Below are 7875 nucleotides of genomic sequence, written 5' to 3' on the forward strand. Positions count from 1 at the left end.
AAATGTGTGTGCGTCTTATGGAGCGAATGCAGGCTGCGCAGCTATCCCAGAAGCCAGAACAGCAAGAGGGATTGCTGCTTTCGCTGCACGCAGCGATCCCTCTTGCTGTTGTGGCTTCTGAGATTCAGAATATTTTTTTTCTTGTTTTCCTCCTCCAAAAACTAGGTGCGTCTTGTGGTCTGATGCGTCTTATAGAGCAAAAAATACGGTATCTACTTGCACTTTGATGTGCTTTCGAACTGCTAGGTTGGCAGGAGCAAGGACTGAACAATGGGAGCTCACCCCGTCACAGGGATTCGAACTACCGACCTTCTGATCGGCAAGTCCTAGGCTCTGTGGTTTAACCCACAGCGCCACCCGCATAGAATTGTAGAATTGGAAGAGACCCTCATGGGAGTCCGTTCCACTGCCAAACAGCTCTTCCTGTCAACAAGTTCTTCCTGCTGTTTAGTCGGAAGCACCTTTCCTGCAACTTGAAGCCATGGGTTCGAGTCCTACCCTCCAGGCCATGTTTCCGCAGAGACCCGCCTGCCCGCCCTGTGCCATGTTTAGCAGCTATCTTCCTATGCCCTGCTTCCCGTTCTGCCACCGACAGAGAGATATGGCTGGCACTGGTTGGCATGAGAACAGGGACTTTTCAGCGATGGCCCCATCCCAATTGGGAAACTCCCCAGAAGATGATTTGATTGGTCCCTGCTCTGTGCCAGCATTACAGTGAAGACATTTCTGCCCTGCAAACCTGTTTGTGCATTTCAAACCTTGCTCATTTGTGGACTTGCCTTTCTATCAGGTCGACTGATTGCATTTATATTCCACCTTCTCCCCCTCTCTAGGAGCTCCAGATGTCTTGCATAGTTCCCTCCCTCCCCATTTAATCCCACAACCCTGCAAGGGGGGGGGTCAGACAGAGAGGCAGGGACTGGCCCCCAAAGCTGCACCCAGTGAGCTTCACGGCCGCTGAATAGGGATTCGAACTCTGGTCTCTCACAGGTCCACCGCCATACATCACACCATATACATTGAGACCATATAACACCGGTCTTGAAATACCTACATTGGCTCCCAGTACATTTCCGAGCACAATTCAAAGTGTTGGTGCTGACCTTGAAAGCCCTAAACGGCCCAGTATCTCTGAAGGAGCATCTCCACCCCCATCGTCCAGCCCGGACACTGAGGTCCAGCACCGAGGGCCTTCTGGCGGTTCCCTCACTGCGAGAAGCCAAGTTACAGGGAACCAGGCAGAGGGCCTTCTCGGTGGTGGCACCCGTCCTGTGGAACGCCCTTCCACCAGATGTCAAAGAGAACAACAACTACCAGACTTTTAGAAGATATCTGAAGGCAGCCCTGTTTAGGGAAGCTTTTAATGTTTGATGTATTACAGTATTTTACTATTTTTTTTGGAAGCCGCCCAGAGTGGCTGGGGAAGCCCAGCCAGATGGGCGGGGTGTAAATAATAAATTATTATTATTATTATTATTATTATTATTATTATTATCACACAAGCACTCTTTTACTGACTTGCCTTTGTGCTTTTTAGCGGTTGTGCAAATTTCAGGCTGCTTTAGAGCAGTTGACCAAACTTACAGACTTCACGTGGGCTGTATGGTTGTAGAAGTTGTTGTTGTTGTTGTTTTGGAAACACGTTGTGCAGTTGCTTTTTGTTCTGTTGCAGAACTGGATCAGGCCAAAGGGAGCCCAGCACCCTGGCCAAATACCCCTAAGAACCTTGGAGTGCAGATAGACTGCAACTGTATCTGGAGGTTCCGTAAGAGCAAGGGGGAAAACCCCGGCTTGCCGGATCAGGCCTAAGCATTCCCAACCTGTCTAGCATCCCCTTACGAGAAACCTGAAGGCAGGATCTGAGCGCAAGAATCCGCAAAACCAAGGCCAACGGGTGCATTCTTCCTAACCCTCTGCATTAGGTCATTTCCACATCCCAGTTTCCCAAGAAAGCTTCGGTGCCAGATGTTTCGAAAGCAGCCAAGCCTTTTGGAGACAGAGGGAGGGGATTTGCAGATGCAATAAAAGATAGCTTGCCTTTGCTGCGCGAGTGTGTGTCTCATCAAATCCTCGAGTTCAGACCAAACTCTGGGAGGGCGGTTTTGTTATGTCTGCCTGCAGGCGGGAGTTTCCAGTGAAATGCAGGAGACAAAATGCAAAATTCCACACCCTACCAAACACACAGCAGCAGCAGCAGAGAGAAAAACCGCAGCCGATTAAATTTCTGCTACGGCTAAGTTGGACCGAAATCCCTCCTGACCCAGTTTCCCTCCCCTTTGAAAACAAGGCCCATTCCCTCCCGATTTTGATCTTTCAAGGGAGCAGACTGGGTGCTGACTCTGTGCGAAGAGTAAGAGTCCCTTAGCGTATGATGTTGTTGTTTTTTGAAGCTGAGTAGTTGAGGCTCCACGACGTCACCTTGCCAATATAGGTCCGTATAGTTAAAGCCATGGTTTTCCCAGTACAGTGGTAGCTCGGGTTAAGTACTTAATTCGTTCCGGAGGTCCGTTCTTAACCTGAAACTGTTCTTAACCTGAAGCACCACTTTAGCTAATGGGGCCTCCTGCTGCCGCCACTGCACAATTTCTGTTCTCATCCTGAAGCAGAGTTCTTCACCTGAAGCACTATTTCTGGGTTAGCGGAGTCTGTAACCTGAAGCGTATGTAACCTGAAGCGTATGGCGTATGTAATCCGAGGTACCACTGTAGTGATGTATGGAAGTGGGAGCTGGACCATAAAGAAGGCTGATCGCCGAAGAATGGATGCTTTTGAATTCTGGTGCTGGAGGAGACTCTTGAGAGTCCCATGGGCAGCTAGAAGATCAAACCTCTCCATTCGGAAGGAAATCAGCCCTGAGTGCTCACTGGAAGGACAGATCCTGAAGCTGAGGCTCCAAGACTTTGGCCACCTCATGAGAAGAGAAGACTCCCTGGAAAAGACCCTGATGTTGGGAAAGATGGAGGGCGCAAGGAGAAGGGGACGACAGAGGACGAGATGGTGGGACAGTGTTCTCGAAGAGACCAGCCTGAGTTTGACCAAACTGTGGGAGGCAGTGGAAGACAGAAGTGCCTGGCGTGCTCTGGTCCAGGGGGTCACGAAGAGTCGGACACGACTAAACGACTAAACAACAACAACAGGGAGTCAGTAGTGGGAATGGCGAGGCAAAAGACCCTGGGCCCAAGCACACATGCATATTGTATAAAGGTGCAAAGCCCTTCTTTTGCACCCTGTGAAACATAAATGTTTTTTAAAAACTGGGCAACGGCTGCCCGCCTGTGACTCCCGAGCCTTCACTGATCTCCTCCCCCCTTCGTTTTGACTGATCAGGGGAGGCTTGGGAGTCGCAGGGTTTCCCAGTTTTTTAAAAACTCTGCGCATTTATGTTTCACAGGGTGCGGAAGAAGGGCTTTGCACCTTGCCTGGCAGAGAAACCACGTGCCTTGCGCCCTTCCTGGGCAACTGCCACCTGCCCGTGACTCCCGGGCTTCCCGATCAGTCAAAACAAAGGGGGCAGGAGATCTGTACCGCCGGACGTCCCCAGTTCCCCCGTGGCGGCGGCAGCGAGCAGCTCCTGAAGCCAGCCAGAGCCAACGGCGCTACCAGGCTGGCTGAGGCTGCCAACGTTTCCCGGGGACAGATTTGCAAATCTGGGGACTGTCCCCGGAAATGTCTGGTAATCCTACCTTAGCGGATCAGTTTGCGCAGGTACACAAGAAGCGTGCTGCAGAATTTGAGACAGGATCCGTCAATGGAGGGAGGAACTGGGGAACTCCCTCCCACACAGACAGAGGGATAATAATAATAATAATAATAATAATAATAATAATAATAATTTATTATTTATACCCCACCCATCTGGCTGGGCTTCCCCAGCCACTCTGGGCGGCTTCCAACAAAATATTAAAATACTGTAATACATCAAACATTAAAAGCTTCCCTAAACAGGGCTGCCTTCAGATGTCTTCTAAAAGTCTGGTAGTTGTTGTTCTCTTTGACATCTGGTGGGAGGGCGTTCCACAGGGTTGGTGCCACCACCGAGAAGGCCCTCTGCTTGGTTCCCTGTAACTTAGCTTCTCGCAGGGAGGGAACCGCCAGAAGGCCCTCGGTGCTGGACCTCAGTGTCCGGGCAGAACTATGGGGGTGGAGACGCTCGTTCAGATATACTGGACTGAGGCCGTTTAGGATGCCTGCCAATTTGGGTGGCCTGCTGCCAACACCTTCAGGGCTCTTGTCTATGACCTAGATCTCCTGATAGCTCTCAAAGCCCTTTGTCTTTCCAGACATATTGGAAGCCAAGCGCTAAATCTGTGCCAAATGGAGCCTCCAGGCCTCAGGGGCAGTCTACCTTGAAAACGCAGGAAGGTACACTGAGAGGCAGCAGGAAGAAGCAGGTCATTTTGAAAGCTTCCCATGAGGCCATCTGGCAGACAGGCCAGCCAGCCGGACTAGACTTTTGTGATCCAGGCAGGCTTTCTGCTCATCCTTAGGAGATTTGACGTCCCTTAAAATCCCCTAAAGTCCTAGCATCAAGAGATTGAAAACCCAGACCGAGAGAGAGAGAGAGAGAGAGGAGCAAACAGGCAGAATTTTGCAGGCTATAAAAGGAGAAAAGCAGAGTGTCGCATTCCAAGAGGGTTTGCGTAGGTTTTTCCTTTTCCAAAAAATGACGCAGTTTCGCCATCGCTGGGCGCGTCGAGTGGTGGCTTTCTCTCGGCTCGGGGATAAACAAAGATGCTCACATTGGATTAAGTCTGGGGCTCCCAAGCGATGGATCTGTAAATTTAATTTCCCCCTCTCCAGTTTCTAATTCTCCCCCTCTGCTCTCCCCTTTCCCCCCATCAATAATAATAATAATAATAATAATAATAATAATATTTATACCCCGCCCATGTGGCCAGGCCTCCCCAGCCACTCTCGGCGGCTCCCAACAGAATATTAAAATACAATAATTAATCAAATATTAAAAACTTCCCTAAACAGGGCTGCCTTCAGATGTCTTCCAAAAGTCAGGTGGTTGTTTATTTCCTTGACATCTGAAGGGAGGGTGCCACCACCGAGAAGGCCCTCTGCCTGGTTCCCTGTAACCTCACTTCTCGCAGGGAGGGAACCGCCAAAAGGCCCTCGGAGCTGGACCATCAGTTTGTGATTTGGGGAAGGGAGGACGTCCACACAGAAATTTGTATGCATTTCCACTTGTGATTCCGCCCAACATTTCCCCTCCAACGTTATTCACGCTAGCAGGAGACTTTGTGCGAATGTTTCCTTCAAAACCACCTTCACGGATTGGATAGTGAATTTCGACAGGGGTAAATGTCAGGTTCCTCACTTAGGCAGGAAGAACCAGATGCACAAATATAAGATGGGGAGTGGGATACCTGGCTTACTAAGCAGGACATGTGAAAAGGATCTAGGGGTCTTAAAAGGTAAAGGTAAAGGGACCCCTGACCATTAGGTGACCGACTCTGGGGTTGCGGCGCTCATCTCAGTTTATTGGCCAAGGGAGCCGGCGTACAGCTTCCGGGTCATGTGGCCAGCAGGATTAAGCCGCTTCTGGCGAACCAGAGCAGCGCACGGAAATGCCATTTACCTTCCCGCAAGAGCGGTACCTATTTATCTCCTTGCACTTTGACGTGCTTTCGAACTGCTAGGTTGGCAGGAGCAGGGACCGAGCAACGGGAGCTCACCCTGTCGTGGGGATTCGAACCGGCGACTTTCTGATCGTCAAGTCCTAGGCTCTGTGGTTTAAACCCACAGCGCCACCCACGTCCCTAGGGGTCTTGGTGGACCACAAACTTGACTTGAGCCCACAGTGTGATGCAGCAGCAAAAAAAGCGAATGCTATTCTAGGCTGCATCCACAGAAGTCTAGTGTCCAGATCAAGGGAAGTCATAGTCCCAATTTATTCTGCCTGGGTCAGACCACACCTGGAATAATGTGTCCAGTTCTGGGCACCACAATGTAAGGAGAATGTTGACAAGCTGGAAGGTGGGCAGAGGAGGGAGACTGAGATGGTCTGGAAACCAAGCCTGATGAGGAACGGTTGAAGGAGCTGGGTACATTTAGCCTGGAAAAGAGGAGACTGAGAGGAGATAGGAGAGCCATCTTCAAACATCTCAAGGGCTGTCGCATGGAAGACGGAGCAAGCTTGTTTTCTCCCGCTCCGGAGGGCAGGACTCAAACCCGTGGTTTCAAGTTCCGAGAAAGGAGATTCTGACTCAAAACATCAGGAAGAACTTTCTGGTGGCATTCGGCAACGGAATGGACTCAAGGCAGTTTGCAGCTATGATTTTATTTCCTTTCCTTTGTTTTTCTTTCACTGTCGAAGGTGTTGGACGCGACTCCTTCCCTCGCACATTTTCCCTTTACGTCAACCCTGCGAGGTAGTCGAGGTTGGCTCAAGGTGAGCGATGTCAATGTTTAGGTGATACCTGGTATGTGTCTGGGACGCAGGTGGCGCTGTGGGTTAAACCACAGAGCCTAGGACTTGCCGATCAGAAGGTCGGCAGTTCGAATCCCTGTGACGGGGTGAGCTCCCGTTGCTCGGTCCCTGCTCCTGCCAACCCAGCAGTTCGAAAGCACCTCAAAGTGCAAGTAGATAAATAGGTACCACTCCTGCGGGAAGGTAAACGGCGTTTCCGTGCGCTGCTCTGGTTTGCCAGAAGCAGCTTAGTCCTGCTGGCCGCATGACCCGGAAGCTGTACGCCGGCTCCCTCGGCCAATAAAGCGAGATGAGCGCCGCAACCCCAGAGTCGGCCACGACTGGACCTAATGGTCAGGGGTCCCTTTACCTTTGGTATGTGTGCAGGAGATCAGACATGGGGACAGCTTTTCCTCGGGGCAAGGGGTTGTTCCTCCAACCCCAACCAATCCTGCAACTCCTTGAGGGACCATGACATGCCTGGGAGGTCGCCCCAGCCCTCTTGGCCTCGTCCCTAACCACTGATCCATCCTGTCCCCTTTCCAGACGCCTCTTTCCTGAGAAAGGGGCGAGGGAGGCTGGCCCATCAGGACACAATTAGGAGACGTGTTGTTTTTGGTGCCCTGTCGACTCGTCTCCCTCGCCCTCGCCCGACTCTTTGCTCTCGTTCCCGGTTGTCCTTGGCTGGGCTGGAAAACAACGCCACAAAGTCAAAACAGATGGGAGATGCTTTCGGCCGATGGGAGGAAAGCGTTTTCCGCCAGAGCCGCTGTCCCGTGGGGGACGGGCAGGGCCGGATTTCGGTTTGATGAGGCCCTCAGCTCCTGAAGGTAATGGGGCCATTCATATGTCCAGCTGTCCTTTGTCAACAACAAATTGCCGCTGTTCTTTTGTGTTGGATATATGCTATATGGCGATTTATGGACCTAATAGTACTGAAAGCCATTTGCACATGTTGCCGTGCAACCAGTCCATGCAGAATGTAGGCACCCTATATATAAAGGTAAAGGGGACCCCTGACCATTAGGTCCAGTCGTGGCCGACTCTGGGGTTGTGGCGCTCATCTCGCTTTACTGGCCGAGGGAGCCGGCGTACAGCTTCCGGGTCATGTGGCCAGCAGCCCCTATTTTCATCGGAGAAGTGTTGGAGGGGATGGAGTTATCTGTCCCCTGAGCCGTCTGAAGGCAATCCAGTATAGGGAAGGGTGGTTTTTTAAAATGTTTAATGTTTTATTATGGTTTTTTATATATGTGTTGGAAGCCGCCCAGAGTTGCTGGGGCAACCCAGTAAGATGTGCGGGGTATAAATAGTAAATTTATCATTACGGAACGGAACGTCCCTATTTTCATCAGGGAAATGTTGGAGGGTATGAAAAATCAAACCTCTCCATTCTGAAGGAAATCAGCCCTGAGTGCTCACTGGAAGGACAGATCCTGAAGCTGAGGCTCCAAGACTTT

This window comes from Podarcis pityusensis (assembly GCF_964106645.2).
Source record: "Podarcis pityusensis genome assembly, chromosome: 18".
Classification (NCBI taxonomy): Eukaryota; Metazoa; Chordata; class Lepidosauria; order Squamata; family Lacertidae; genus Podarcis; species Podarcis pityusensis.